The sequence below is a fragment of the Colossoma macropomum genome, unplaced genomic scaffold (genome assembly GCF_904425465.1).
Source record: "Colossoma macropomum unplaced genomic scaffold, Colossoma_macropomum, whole genome shotgun sequence".
In the NCBI taxonomy this organism is placed as follows: domain Eukaryota; kingdom Metazoa; phylum Chordata; class Actinopteri; order Characiformes; family Serrasalmidae; genus Colossoma; species Colossoma macropomum.
In genome coordinates, this window is record NW_023494795.1 from 39,470,959 (window position 1) to 39,487,312 (window position 16,354).

A 16,354-nucleotide genomic window follows, 5' to 3' on the forward strand; every position below is an offset into this window, starting at 1 on the left:
AAGATGCTAATTGGTTATTTATTGTAAGTAGCATTAGCATTACATTATCTTTGACTGAAATACTCAGATATGGACAGATTTATCTTCGAAGCGCTCCAGGGAATCCTTCACAAAAATATTAACTCCATCTAGGCAGTGTCACCTGAAGAAATTCTTAATAATTAAAATATTTTACGAGTGACCAATGAGGAGCCAAGAGCATCCGAGTTGCTGAGCGTACAAAGTAATGTCTGCCTTTTCCTTTGAAATAAAGAACAGCTGCTCCTGGAGTAAACTGTTCACAAACTTTATTACATCACTACAGCCTCACCATCCTGCAGTACTGTTCATCATCCACAAGGTGTCACTACAGTCCAGTTCTAATATTTTGTTCTGTGTCAGTGTTGATCTGTTTCACAGAGGTCGGACTGTCATTTCATTCTTAGACGTCAAATACAACACATGCCTGTCTATCATCAGAGGTTATTTAATTTTTCAAGATATTTGAAGAGAAAACAAACAGACTGAATCAGCAAAGCTGTCAAAATTAAGTATGTTATACTACATGGAAATAAAAATGTGCTGGTTTATGTTTGGTTTATTTCTGAAAAGCAGACTTGGGCAAGGTAAGTTCTTTAACACATCACATTTACGTCCTTTAAGGAAAATTAAAATAAAATAGGAAGTTGAGTAAAACGAGATCTGTTTACATAAAGTAAAATAAATCTAATGAAGATAATGTAATGAGTACATAGTGAAAGGGAATAAAATGAGAGTAAAATATTTGTTTGAGTTTGAGCTGTTTGTGTCTTCAGCTAGAAATTCTCATCTATCTTTGCTCATCTCTCTTTTTCTTTGGTCCATGTGAACGTATTTCCTGCCCTTCAGTTCTGGTCATCTATAAGTGAGGATAGTTGGTGTTTGTGTGTTTGGCAGAAGCTCCAGTTGGCCGGGTCAGTAAGTGCTGTTCAGGGAGTGATTACAGTAAAGAGCTGAAGCTCGTTAATGATGCAGCAGCAGGGGGTTGTGGGAAAGGCCTTGTACTGAGGGGTGGGAGAAGGCTGTTTGTGTAGAGTGCTGAGTGTAGGCCAGGGGTCAGCTGAGGACCGGAGCACTGCTCTCTCCTTCCTGATCTTTTGTCATCTGATCGTCTGTTTCCTCCTGGACTCTGATTCTCTGCTTAAGGCTAAAAATGTCCACCCTGGCTGCTTCTGAGAGGCTTTAAAACAGGCTTTAAAAACATAGCAAGTTAGCATAGCTAAACACAGTAGAAGAAACCTTGATGTCTGAATCTTGTCCATTTCTACAGAAAGCTGTTATTCAAAAGCAAACAGAGCAAACCTCAGACACCAAACATATCTTGGATGATTGACTACATTTAAGGAAATAGAGGACAAATCAGAGCGTCTGTAAACAGGATCTACTGTTATTCCAACAGAGGACAAATCAGAGTGCCTATAAATGGGTGTTACTGCTATTTCAACAGATACAGGATGAATCAGAGTGTCCGTAAATGGGATCTACTGTTTTGCCAACAGAGGACAAATCAGTGTTTGTAAATGGGATCTACTGTTTTTCCAACAGATAGAGGACAAATCAGAGTGTCTGTAAATAAGATCTCACGTTATCCCAACAGAGGACAAATCTGAGCGTCTGTAAACAGGATCTACTATTATTCCAACAGAGGACAAATCAGAGTGTCTAAGCGGGATCTGCTGTTGTTACAAATAAATGGGAATGACAGTAAAATGGATCTACTATTGCCCAAACATATGTCAGTAAAAGGATCTACTGTTATTCCAACAGAGAGAGCACAAATCAGAGTGTCTGCAAACAGAATCTACTGTTAATCCTACTGCCACAACAGCTAAACAGTACAACTTGTGCCATGACACGTTTTAGAACGCTACAATGTGCAGAACCATGTTTGCGTATGTGTGTGTGTCGTATGCCTGTGGCCTTGGTGCATAGATAGTTCTTCAGAGTTTTTTCTCTTTCTGGCTGACAGGAAATGGTTTTAGGAAGTGAAAGCTGCTGATGTTGGAGTGGCTGTCAATGTTACTTCACTGCAGCATGGAAATAAAATTGTAATGTGACAAAATGTTCATGTCAATGATAACAGGCTCAGACTCTACCTTCTTTACTGCCATCTTCACACAAAAGCAGGTGCATGTTCCTGTTCCTATAGCAGCAGAATACAGGGAAAGTCCCAGTGCGGTGATGGTGGTTACTGTGGTCAGTGCGCTGCCTACATTTACAGCGTCAGTGCTTTTTCTCCTTTTCTGTGATACAGTTGGACCATCTGATGTGTTAAGTGGTGATTCACTCATCAATCTGAGCAGACAAACCTGTTCTCACAGCACACTAGACAAACATAAGAGTTAGGCGCGGACCAGACAAAGATCACAATGGTAAAGAACATTACAAACACGACTCAGCTGACGGTTAAGATGATGTGAATACTACAGAGCTTTCGGAAAATTAAATCATGGGGATTTCCCGGATTTTTTGTACAATTCGGAGGTTTACAGTGTAGAGTTTCATTGTTTAATTCAATTAAATTCACTTTTATACTTGTATAGCACTTTCTCTACCCACTGTCCCAAAACAGTTTTACTAGAATTAGTTAATGGGCAATGTTACAATAATAATAATAATAATAATAATAATAATAATAATAATAATGCCTTCCATTTATATAACACCTTTCTTACACTTAAGGACACTTTCCAAGTGTTATCAAAGCCTTGCCAGGTGCTCAGGGTCTGGTAAGGAGTGTCTTGTTAAGACTCAAACAAGATTTGTTTATTGCTGAGAACATGTAAGTGTTAGTGACACACATTTTATCATAGCTATGTTGTGTTATTCTATAGTACGTGTGCTGCAAACCTGTAACATTTCATCATAAGAAGTTAAAGTCACTCTGGGTAGCATTAGCATAGCGTCTCGTACAGAGATAAACACAGCACGCAATTAAGTCTATGGCCGATCCACAGCTGTTCTGAGGTCAGCTGAGAACCAACCACTGACAACTGGTGCTTGCAACTAACTGAATGCTTGAGGCAATGGTGGACAGAAAGAGTTGCTAAGCAGCGATTGGAGGGCTGAGAAAAAAGGCAGAGCTTGGCTCAGGTTGGTAATGTTTAATGGGCCACAACACAGTGACAGCGCCGACGGCTTAATACATTTTCCTCTTTGATTGGGCCTGTGAGGTCTCTGCCCCTAAATAGGCTACTGCATCATCAGAACGGCGCTGTTTACACAATAAATCTCATGAATGGAGATTCCCTTCTGAAACTACCAAGGTTTAAACCTTGGTGTTCTAATAGCTATTTACAGCCATGGTTTTCATTAGAGACAGTAAACGAGAGATGCTCAGAAGAGAGCTATAAACAATGAATGAAATGCAGCAGTGTGAAGGTTGAGCCTCACTGGTGGGTTATTAGCATAAATCTCAGATATAAGAAGTGCTAAAGAAGTGCTAATCTTTGTTAAAGTGCCTAAAGGACTCTAAAGAACTTGTCTACAACTTGTCTCTAACTGGTGGTAAATGTTATAAATATTGCAGCATTGGTGTAGAGTAAGACACATGGAAGACTATGATTCCACCCTGAGAAGTGTTATTTATTAAACAGCAGGGTAGAAAGGCACATACAAAGCACTAAACATGTGGGAGAGGTCACCACTACCCACTACACTTCACCCTATAGTGACCACCAACCCACAACTAAATCCACTCATATACCACATATCTTAAATGGATAAGATAGATTAGGCAGGAACAGAAAAATAGACATAGATTTGAGTAAACTATGGGACAGTAGGAATAAGTATATCTATTGCATATTTACATAGCATTTGAGACAGTTTTGTTGTATTTACATGAGAGCAGGTAAACAACAACAAAAACAACATTAAAGTCCTTCTGAGCTCCTTGGAGCCAGTGCCAGCCAATAGCAGTTCGCTACAATATTATTTTTTTATTATTATTAGTTAATTCATTATATCGAATAGTTTGTTATATCAGGGTTGTCCAAGTTCATTGTTTGTGCTTAGAGTGCATATTACTCACTACTCACTGTCTCGTGGTACAGTATTACTTCACCACAAGTAAAGAGCTTCTGCCTCTCAAGCAGAAGCTGCCACAACAGTCAAGAAAAACTTTATAAGAGCATGAGGAAGAAACACTAAGAGGAACCAGGACTTAAAAGGGAAATGGTCGAGGATGGTGTAGCTGGAACATAGTGGAACACATAAAATGGTAGATCTAGAACATGGTGAAACTTTTAAAAGGTAAATATAGGACATGGTGTAGATAAATAATATGGTGGGGAAGAAGTTTAATATGATGGCAAGGCAGTCTTACTATTTTCAGAGACAGGTTAATCAGGAGTTGGCATGAAGCTCATTACAAATCAGTACAGTTACAAGAGGCATCTGATGGTTGAATATTCATAAAAGCATTCATATCAGGCTTTTCATTTCAGCTGGAAGGTCAGCATGCAAATGGCACCAACTTGGTTAACCAGGCCCAGAGGGAAGGAGGTACTGCCATCGAGGTCAAGCATATGATTGAACAACTTGCTTATAGTAGCATTTACACTTAAGACACTTCTGTTTTGTCTAAAATAAGTAGGAGGAAGTTATTCAACATCTTTGATATCCTTTACTCAATCCTCAGGCTTAAACTGGTGTGGCTGAAACACAGAGCACTGGCAAAGGAAGCTAAACATGTACTATACATATGCGTAACATATATAATAATTAGTGCATTGAAAGTGCATTGATCCTAGAATAGAGCCTTGTGGGACCCTAGACATTTGTATTTTTTGCATCATCAACTCTTTAAAGCCTATACCATCAAGTAATTGCCAGAAAATTCTAATTCTTTGAGTGTTTATTTGACCTTCTGACCAATAAAAAAAAATTAAATAAATGAACGCTTTGCATATATGAGTTGTGTTTTTTATCACATGTAATACATTCGGAATTCTGATTTTTTCTGCTATTTACTGCTTACAGCATTTTTTTAAACAAAAACATACAGAACACAACATTTTTAACCCCTTATACTCTGAGTGTCCTTTAAAGTTTTGCTCAGGTAATTTCAAACTAAGAAAAGAAAAACTGGGATCTCCACTTGGGATCTTCATTAAAATTTCTAATAAAGTGTGGGTTTGAGCAAAGTTCAGGTGTGGACTGGCAGGGTGGAAGAGGAACCTTTCAGTTAGTTTGGTTCATATTTAAATCACAATCTCTTTATTTTGCATGGTAGTAGGTGAGAAAACACTTTCTGTCCATGTTTAGGTGAAGTTGGACTTTACATTTCCCACAGTAGTCATGGGAGAAGTGTTTGCCTGTGTAGTGCTTGCATCTCTTTCAGGTTTCCTATGTTGGGAAATGATCAGTGCCATCTGTTCTCACATCAGGGGTCCACACTAGAGGTTGGCCTTTTAGAGAAGATAGTGATCTGCCACACTTGCTTTTGCCCTTTCCTGTGCTTGGGAGAGACGTTCCAGCAGCGGCCTAAAACCTTCGTAGGGCCATGGGTTTCATCCACGCGTTGATTAGTGCCACTGTGACAGTGTGTCACCAAATGTACATGTCCCATCTTCAGGATCTGAAGTTGAACTTGTGAAGTGCAGATAGCATATCAAGAAAGTCAACTCCTCCCGTGAACTTGTATGTTTCAACAATGGCTGGTTTGGGTACCTTTATGTAGGTTTAGGATTATTGATCCCAGCATTTCACGTTGCCCAGTGCTTCACTGATGACGAAAGAAAAAGACATCTTACAGTAATGATGTTTTCCTGGTTTACTCTAAAATCCATCACATCACAAGCTGTGGAGTGCTTTGTCTCCATCTCCCAGTAGGCTTATACAGTGGGCATCTGCACTAAGCCCATGTGCATGTACATACCCAGAATTTGCTCAGTTTCGTAGGCAGCTGTGCTCACTGATTTTTCCTTCTTTCTGCACACTCTACAAGATGACCTGTTCTGCAATTTCCTCTAGCATTTCTTTTTGAAATACATGGCAAGCCATTCATCAAATTCAGCAGCTGGAGGTTTAAATAATTTCTTTTTCCACTGATACTCTTTCCTTTTCACTTTGCCCTTTGCTGAATGCTTTGTTGTTGTGTACTGTATTGTTGTGCCCTCAACTTCTGCATTTGTCTGAAAGTCTTCCTCATCACTACTATCTGAGTTTCCCTCTGCACACATTGCAATAGGAGTGAATTGCTCATGATCATTATTGTCATCTTCCCCTAACTACTCCATGTCACTTGAATCGCCATCCAAAATCTCAAATTTTGCCATCTAAAAAAATCAATGAGCAAAAGATCATAGCAAGTGAGCTATGGCACCATCGTTCATAATGGAAAAGCAGGTTGCACATATAAAAACTACAATATAGAGTATAAACACCTCAGTTTCTACTCTGAATATATATAATTATGTCATTTAAACCTTTAATTCATTTAGTTAAATAATCAAAAGAGTGTGTGTTGCTTAATGGACTGCATAATGCATGAAATGAAATAAAAATGATGATCTTACAATAAAATAAATTATGAAATATTATGTAATTATAAGTTGCATCAATCCTGTAAATATTACTATTGAAGTATCAGTAACAATTTGAAAGTTTTTCTTACCCTAACTTTTACAAAACTGGTAAAAATATCCATGCAAAACCACAGGTAAATCACTGATTGATGACGGCCATCTTCGATGTCTCAATTGAAGGGCCTGTGGTGCATGCAGTGTACTGATAATCCACCAGGGGGGCAGAAGACATGTATCTGATTTTATACATCAGGTTTTTCGGGAAAAACAATGATCCCAATGATGACACTTAAAGGGTTAACATTTATAGCCATTCCTCAGACCAACAAAACAACATTTTCTAGTCTGTCGGGAAGAATTCTGAGGCCTGTGGGGTCACGTGCTGCAACAAGATCAATTAACACAAGTGAAGAAAGCTTCAGTTAGGGGACAGATCATTCTCCATCTTCAGTGCTGCTGTGTTTATATGGCGAAAAAATGTAAAGGCCAGTACACACGAAACGTGATGAAATAAACACAACACCTTAATGGACTGCATAAGGTGCAAAATATTCGGAAAAAAAATTCTGTTTTATTTCTGGAATTTTTTTCATGCTGTGAAAAAAACTGGCAGAATATATATAAAAATATATGTATTGCCAGTATATACATCAGCTATACCACAAAAGGTCCTTTGCTCCTCAAGGAATGGGCAGACTCTGACTGTGCAGGATGTTTTCTGCTCTGGAGAAACAAGAGGAAAACGGAGAGTTTCTCACCTCATTCAGGAGCAGAAACTGTACGACAGCTGTATTCACAATGGAGTTTGAGCTTATGGAGATTATGGAGATGCAGCTCCACTAAATGAAGCACCGAACAACCAGGGTCAAATTCTTTAAATGCAAATAAGATTTGATTTTTTGCTCTCAGCAGAACCGACAGAAGGTGACATTGAGCTACTGACCATTTTGGAAAGGTGATAGGGTTTGGAAAAGTGAAGAGCTTCATCACTTCATTCAGATGCTGAAACGTTGAGATCTTCCACGTTTAACTCAGATTTTTGTAGCTCAGTTTGAACTGCTTATGGAAATTCTGATCCTTTTAGTTCTATTTGCTGCTCTGTCATCTTGGTTGTCATCATGCCAAGAGCAGAAATGACTGGTCGGGGAGTTCGCTGGCAAAATTTAGCAGAACCTGAACAGAGAGAGAATAAAAAAGTTGCATTTTTGCCCTTTGAAAAGTGTGTTTGGTGTGCAACATACCGTCAGTTATACACGTCCTTGAATTAATTTACTGTCATCCGAATATTGCACAAATAAATTGCGTTCGGTGTGTAATGGCCTTAAGTCAGGAGTGAAATATTTGATGTATGTCATTCTTATCCAGGTAAGAACTTAGATGCTGAGCTACGGGTGCATCTAAGACCTTAAAGATTAGAGTAAGATTTAAGAATCACCTCCAAAACAACTTAAAGAGACTGAGGTTTCTTGATCAAAGGCTTGATTACAGCTGATTTCAGAGCAAAACCTTAGAGAAGAGTCAAATTATTTCTGGTGGCATGTCTTTATGAGTCAATTAGCACATGGTTTTGTGGAAGAGATCAGCAATATTAACTGTTTTGCAGAGTAATGATGACATTCAGTTCCTGTTTTAGAGATCCTTTCATGAGTGACATATTTAATAACTATTTCATTTCCCTCAGTAATATACAACCCCATTTCTAAAAAAGATGGGATGCTGTGTAGAATGTAGATAAAAATAGGATGCAGTGATGTGCAAATCATGTAAACCATATTTTTAAAGGAAAAGACAACATATCAAATATTGAAACAGAAATTTTATTGTTTTTTGAAAAATATACAAAAAACACGTTCCAAAAAAGTTGGGATGGGGGCATGTTTACCACTGTGTTTCATCACCTCTTCTGTTGACAACTGAGGAGATCAACTGAGGAGATCATTTGCTGTAGTTTTGAAAGTGAAATGTTTTTCTGTTCTTGTTTGATATAGGATTTCATTTGCTCAACAGTTCAGGGTCTCCTTTGTCGTATTTTTCATTTCATAATGCACCAAATGTTATCAGTGGGTGATGGGTCTGGACTGCAGGCAGGCCAGTTTAGCACCCAGACTCTTTTAATATGAGCAATACTGTTGTAATACACGCAGAATGTAGTTTGACACTGTCTTGCTGAAATAAGCAAGTCCTTCCCTGAAAAAAAGTCATCTGGATGGCAGCATATGTTGCCTAAACATGTATATTTCATTCAGCATTAATGATGCCTTCACAGATGTGCACATCACCCATGCCATGTGCAGTAATGCACTCCTATACCATCATGAATATTGGCTTTAGAACTGTGCACTGATACCGAGTGGGCTTTATCCCAGAGGACACAGCGTCCATGATTTCCAAAAAGAATTTCAAATGTTGATTTGTTGGACCACAGGACACTTTTCCACTTCCCCTCAGTCCATTTTAAATGAGCTCAGGCCCAGAGAAGGTGGCAGCATTTCTGGATCCTGTTTATATACGGTTTCTTCTTTGTGTTTTAGAGTTTTAATTAGCATTAGTGGATGCAGTGACAAACTGTTTTCACAGACAGTGGTTTTTCAGAAGTGTTTCTGAGCCCATGCAGCGATTTCCACTACAGAATCATGTCTGTTTTAATGCAGTGCTGTCTGAGGGCCCAAAGATCACGGCCAGCAAACACTGTTTTTTGGCCTTGACCCTTACATACAGAGATTTCTCCAGATTCTCTGAATCTTTAAATTTTATTATGTACCACAGATGATGAAAAGCAAGAGTTCTTTGCTGTTTTATGTTGAGAAACATTATTCTTGAATGGTTGCACTATTTGATTGTGCAGTCTTTCACAGAGTGGTGAACCCCTCCTCATCTTCACTTCTGAAAGACTCCGCCTCTCTGGGATGCTCTTTTTCTACCCAGTCATGTTACTGATCTGTTGCCCAGTTAACCACCAGGTGTTTTTTTAACATTACACAACTTTACCAGCCTTTTGTTGCCCCCGTCCCAACTTTTTTGGAACGTGTTGCTGGCATCAAATTCAAAATGGGCATATATTTTACAAAAAACAATAACATTTCTCAGTTTCAACATTTGATTTGTTGGTTTAAATTATTTGCACATCACTTAATTTTATTTTTATTTACATTTTGCACCGTGTCCCAACATTTTTGGAAATGGGGCTGTATTTTATTGATTTTCATCTTCGTTGGAAAGCAAGCAAGTCGACATTCATTAAAATGTAGTCACACTTTATTTGATCATCCCCTATAGATGATTTACAGATGACTATTAATAAGCATTCGGGTGATACTAAGTCGATTATCATGGTAAGGGTTGTGTTTAGGAGTGGATTCACTGCAAACAATGTAATCTTTCAAGTTATTAAGTCAAACAGTCTCACTATATTGACAGATAATTTTGCTTGTTGTAAGAAATATGCTGGAATCAAGCAATTTTCTGCCAATATAGTGAACTAGTTTGACTTATTAACCCTCTGTCGTCATTCTTTCAATCTGTTCATATCTTCTTAAATCCTCCTTTAAAGGCTCTTCATATAACATGATTCTCATATGTTTCATATCAAAATGCTCCGTTATCTTCATCACTACTTTCCAAAACCACTGCAGCAACTTCAGCAGCTGTAAACTCTCTGCACACCATTTCACATGTGTCTCTGATGTGGACTGAATGAAGAATGAAGGGTTTCCGGCAGTGATGGTCAGTGCTTAGTGATTTCCTGAGTGTCCATCAGTCAGTTTCACACAGAATGCAGACAGACACATGAATCCACCAGTTCCACATGCTGAAAAGCAGATCACGTGTATCTCAGCCCCTCTTCATAGCCTCATAACCCTGGATGTGAGTCATATATGACGTCGTGATAAGATGGAATGGAAAGCGTGACTCTACAGATTCAGGAAATGTTTGAACTGTATTTCTCTGCTGGATCACCACAAAGATACAGAAACACATAAAAACATTGAATTTGATGCACATACTAGTTTGTGGATCCCATAGGGTTAAAGGGAAGCGGCCAGTATCAGTCAGAATGGTCACTCTCCGTTTATTTAGGATGGATTTTCGTCCAGCAGAGCTAAATGTGTGCTTGTTTCTTCTTCATGGGTCAGAGGTGCTGAGGATTTTCCACCACATAAGGGAGAATCAGTTAAAAGACTGACTTTTAATGGCCCAGTGAGACTGGGTCAGTAAATATAAAAGGCTGACCACAGGTACTCCAGTACTTGTATGGGAAAAGCAGAGAAGATGCACCAGTTAACAAAGCCTAAGGCGAGCCAAGCCGTCTGTACACAGTTAGACTAAAATAAGCACACACTGTCAGGTGATCTTAAAAGCCTCGCTTTATTTTTGTGATTTTGCGGCAAATGTCTACGTCATTTGCCTTATGTCGGCAGTATTTCTGCAGAGCTTGCAGGCGTTTGCACCATCGTCTTTGCTTTTGCTTCCTCTTTTAAGCAACTGCTAAAGAAAGATCTCCACTCATCACTGATTAGTAATAAAGGCCAGATACTGGTTTGTCAGAGTTTGTGCTGCAGTCAAGTCAAAGTTTATTTATAGCGCTTTTTACAACAGGTGTCGTCACAAAGCAGCTGTACAGATAAATTTGGGTCTGATTCCCCATTAGCGTCACCAATGGTGACTGTCACAAGAAAAACACCCTAAGAGTAAGAGGAAGAAACCTTGAGAGGAACCAAGGCTCAAAAGGGGAACCCATCCTCCTCTGGGCCACACTGGATAGAAAACAATAACACGAGTAAAATGAACAGAGAATAAGGTTTTAATATTAGTATAAAATATTAAAATACAGAAATTAGGAAAGTAGGTGAAGCAATGGCTCTGATTAACTAATTTGAGTCTGTGCAGCAGCATCATTAGGAGGATCAGTACATGCAGCCGAGGTTTGCACAGTGTTATACAGCAGAAGTTCCATAGTGGTCAGACTGGTCCAGAAGGCAGATGAAGAACAGCATCGGACGCACAGGATGGGCAGTTATTCAGCAAAGAAACACACACAGATTAATTCTGTTAAGAAAGACTGATTACAGTATACAGTATAAGTAAGTGCAGCAGAGACTCCGGCAGGTCAAGCTATTACAGCCTACCTAAAAGGGAGAGCCAGATGGTAACAGAGACATGAAAGCTTGAGAGCAGCGGGACGACAGCACCGACACTCCCAGTTTACCATAATACTCTATGACCATGAACCCCAGATCTGCACCTTTTATCCTTTTAACCTTTTATTACCAAAGGTTTGACTAAACAAGTTGGTTTTTAGCCTAGACTTAAAGACTGAGGCTGTGTCTGAGTCCCAAACATTAACAGGAAGATTATTCCAAAGTTGGGGGGCTTTGTATGAGAAGGCCCTACCCCCTGATATAACTTTATTAATTCTAGGTACTAATAGTAAGCCAGCACCTTGTGATCTAAGTAGGCCTGATGGTTCATGAATAAGTTCACTCAGGTACTGAGGAGCTGTTTAGAGCTTTATATGTAAGTAAACAAATTTTGTAATCAATGCGAAATTTAACTGGCACCCAGTGTAGGTTTGATAAAACTGGACTGATATGGTCAAACTTTCTGGTTCTTGTGAGGACTCTGGCTGCAGCGTTCTGGACTAACTGAAGCTTGTTAAGGCTTTAGCATGCATGTACTAGCTTTTCTGTATCCTGTAGAGACAGTGCAGTTCTCGAGGTACACCTGCAGGTACATTGCCACAGAGGGCACAAGGGGGCAATCTGCCTATCAGATAGAGCTAAATGCTTCTGTTCCTGGTTTAATTCATTTTCTTTGACATTTGTAAAGCTTCTAAATGTCTAATAATGTCGCACCAAGAATACAGACCACTGGAGGAAAAGTGCCATTTACAGCATGAACACAAGCAAAATTTAGCTTCAAAACTGATATCAATCTGTTATGTAAGTTATGTATATTGTTGAAATAATAAACATGCCATTCTCAATACACTTTATCTTTCAAAAGATTTTTATCGCTTACAACATCTCACTCCTGCTGTGCTTCTGTATTTTCTGGCGGTAAGATGGTCAAATATTGGTCAGTTAATCATTCATTATGCTGTTTAATTCTTTTTTTTTTAACTGAGCACATGTATTTTTCAAAATCATGCATGCTACTTTAGTGCAAAAAGTTCATTAGGTTCTAGTTCAGCTGTTCATTACATGAAGAGAGTTTTGCTCTCTTGTCTGATGCCACACAGTTTGTATTTCAGGTTGGAAATATACGTCAATCTATGTACATTTTTGTGTTCAATTGTAATGTTTTAAATTATTACTTAAAGCTGAACTAGTGGAAATGAGTAACTGCATGCAGAACATTGTGTAGTATGGACTGTGCTCTAGCCCCCTTCCCCGAGAGGATGAATCTGATAATTGAAAGAGAATTCAAAGAGAACTCAGTCTAAACTTGAAGGATGCATCTTCTGAAGATGTGAGTGAATTATCTACTACAGTCATCATACCTTCATCAGTATAATGTTGATTTTGAGATCAATTGAGACCTAAACATCGAGCTGGACCTTCTTTTTGAGTCTGTGTGATGTTAATACATAAAGACATACAATGTGTTGAGAAAAACTCAACGCCTCTGATTATTTCAGGCTTTACAGGGCGACTCACAGCAGCGCTCGCTCACCATAGTTTAGTGTGTTTTTACTCTCCTCACTCAGTAATGACACTTCTTTCAGTTTTAAATGAGACCAAGCAAACAAACCTGCATTTTTTTCTTGCCAGTTTACATTACTTGTCATTGTACCTTGAAAAAAAGCCATGCGATTCTACAGGTTGTTGAGATTTCCTTCTCATTTCTACGTCACAGCGAAGTAGTGTCTCATATAGCACTAGAATATCCACACTAACCAATACAGACGTCATCATTTCACTGCCACTTCTGCTGTTTCCAACATCATTTCACAATGAAAACCATTTTGGACATAAACAAGAATGAATGTTCCATCGTTAGATGCCAGGTTTCCAGTAGGTCATGTTTTTAAACCATAGTTTTTATGAATTGGGTTGCACCAGTTTTGCGTGAGTTCATTCTTAAGTTTAGCTTGCGTAAAGTCTTTACGGAGTCTTTAGTTACACTATTTAGTTTCAAACTGTCCTTTTACTAAATTCAGCTGCACCACAAAGTCTTAACTCATGCTAGTAATAACTACTGAACACATCACTTTAACATGAGGATAATGTTCAGAATCATCATCTGTAAACCTGCTACCATGGAAACGTAACGTCAGTGTGCGCTGACTTTTCCACTGAAAAAACATCCAAAAGAGAAACAAAACAATGCGTAAACTGAATAAAGTGAATATTTGTAGCCCTTTATTTGTTTTTCTTTAATATTTTCTCACAGCGACCAAATCTGCAGTTATTTTCTGGCTGCAGCAGCACGATAAACGTTTCAGCAGCTGCTGAGTCTCACTGAGGTGGAGCTGTGGGTGTTCAGCTTCATGTCCGGAGTTCAAACCAGGATGATCATTAGAGCTGTAAGTAAAATCACAGCATTTAGTGTTTTCAGCTTAGCCAAAAAATAGTTCTTTGTCTCTTTCGTGCTTTCTGTGTGGTTTCCCCAAAACCTACACCTGCTCAGAGGGGGATAAAGGTGTAAAGCTGACTTCAGCTTCATATCACCAAAGAATCAGGGGTGGGCAAAACTAAATAATTGCCCCCTGCCCCCTCTCTTTGAAGATGTATGATTCCCTAAATGTAGCTAACGTCCAGCAGAGAGGTTGCTGAACTTTACCCTCCTCTGCTATCACTGCAGACTGGCAGGGTCGCCTACAGAGCACAGCTAGTAGCCTGTTAATGAAGTCATTTTCTTCTTTATTTGAAGTTTGTCCCACTTCCTAGGGAAGATTTCAACCACCACCCTCTATAACTCAGTTCCAAGGGGCAAGGAGACACTCGAAAACAAGGAGTAGGGGTAAAAATGGGAAATGGGACTGGGCCTAAGTGTACAGAGTTCAGTTGTGGGGAGGAGCTGAAAGAGGCTATAAGTATAGGCCAAGTATATGTAAGTATAACCATCTTTAGTACATCTCTGATAAGTACATAAAAGTAAACTGAAATCATACTCACTTATTTTTAGTTTAAAAGACGTTTACTTATTAGTTAAAGCAGAGTTTGACTTTGCAGTCTGAATAAGGAGCAGTTTCACTGTGTGGAGCAGATTAGATCTGAAAAAGTGGCAAACACATTAAGTTCCAACAGTAAACGGTAAATGAGTCAGAGTCTGTTCTGCACTGAAGAAGGAAAAACACTCCAAATGTCCCTGTTTCTGCTGGAAAGAGAGCAGCTTGGTGTCCAGCTGTTCCCAGATGTAGTGTGTAATGTCTGTATCACCGTTTCACTCTCCGAGGAGGCCTAATGATTCACAACTGTTTAGAGTTTCAGCTGATTCAGGACATTTCAGAGTACAGCTGACCAAAAATACGTTTTCCATTTCACAACAGAGAGGTGGGAGGTCAGCACAAGGTTACAGAACCAAGTTGACTTCATCAGTCAGTGGCATCTGCTGAGGGTCCAGGGTTAGACAGGTTCATATAGTAGAGGCCACTTTCCACACATTAACATCTCCACTATGTTTACGGTATATACATAGCTGAGCTGATCAGGGATCAGCTATAGGATATAACAGCTATATGAGGTGCTGATTTTTTCCTGTTAAGGACTCAGGGAGGTAAATCGGTGTTTTCTTTTTAATCAGGTTAATCTTGTTCTTCCAGGTAAACAGTAAACATGTACTAAGTTTACCCTTTAAATAATGTTCCAGTGAGCAATAAATGATGATATATTTTACCATGTCTCTCTTCTCTACGTAAACTGGGTGCTAATCTTGGGTATTGCTTTCGCAGGCAATCCACTGACCAATCACAGGGCTGCGTCTCTGGCCCCGCCCACAGCTGGAGCTTCAGATTCAAACACTGGTGTGCTGATATTGAACTGAGCTGGAGGCAATGGCAGATAGGTTGCTGTGCAGTGATTGGAGGGTTTAGAAAAGAAAGCGGAGTATGGCAGAGAGTGTAATCAAATGTCTGCAAACATAGCAGTTTTCTCCAGGTGTGTACTCACAGTACTGGACTAAACCACTGGTGACCCAGTAGATAGTTAACATCTGGGCTTTTTTCATTGTTTGTTGATGTATCACTTTTGCTGCTGATGTAGTTTTTCTTGTTAATAAAGAAGAGAAGAGAGAGAGAGAGAGCGGTGTACATCACTAACAGACCATCTCCAGTTCCTCTCTCTAGCTAACCCTCTGGCTTTAAAGGGGATTTCCACTTTGTCAGTCTGCTCTGCCTCATGCTAAAGAAAGCCAACTGCACAGTGTGTGAAAGCTGTACTTCTTAAAACTGTCTCTAAATAAAATGGTTAGCTATAAGCAGTGTCAGATAAGCTGTTTCTTAGGGCTAGACTAATAGGAACAGTTGGTTATTAATAGTGTTTGAGCAGTTTGTTATTACCTCTTTTTGAGGAGCTAAGAAAATTCAATGAGCTAGTGTCATTTTACATGGTCAAAAGGCAGGTTTGTAAAATTAATCACTTTTTTACTGACTGACTGATATCACTGTTATTGTCAACTTGTCTCAAACTCAAATAGACAGCAGCCTCATCAGTTTGACAATTCATGATTTTTAAAAATCATTTTGTAGATTTGTCACTATTTTCACTTCAAGACCCAGCATGCATCGAACATCCTAAAATCATTGTGAATCCCTGTGGTGTCACCCAATCCTGTCTGCTAGCCTAGCCACTGAGTTACAGGCTTAT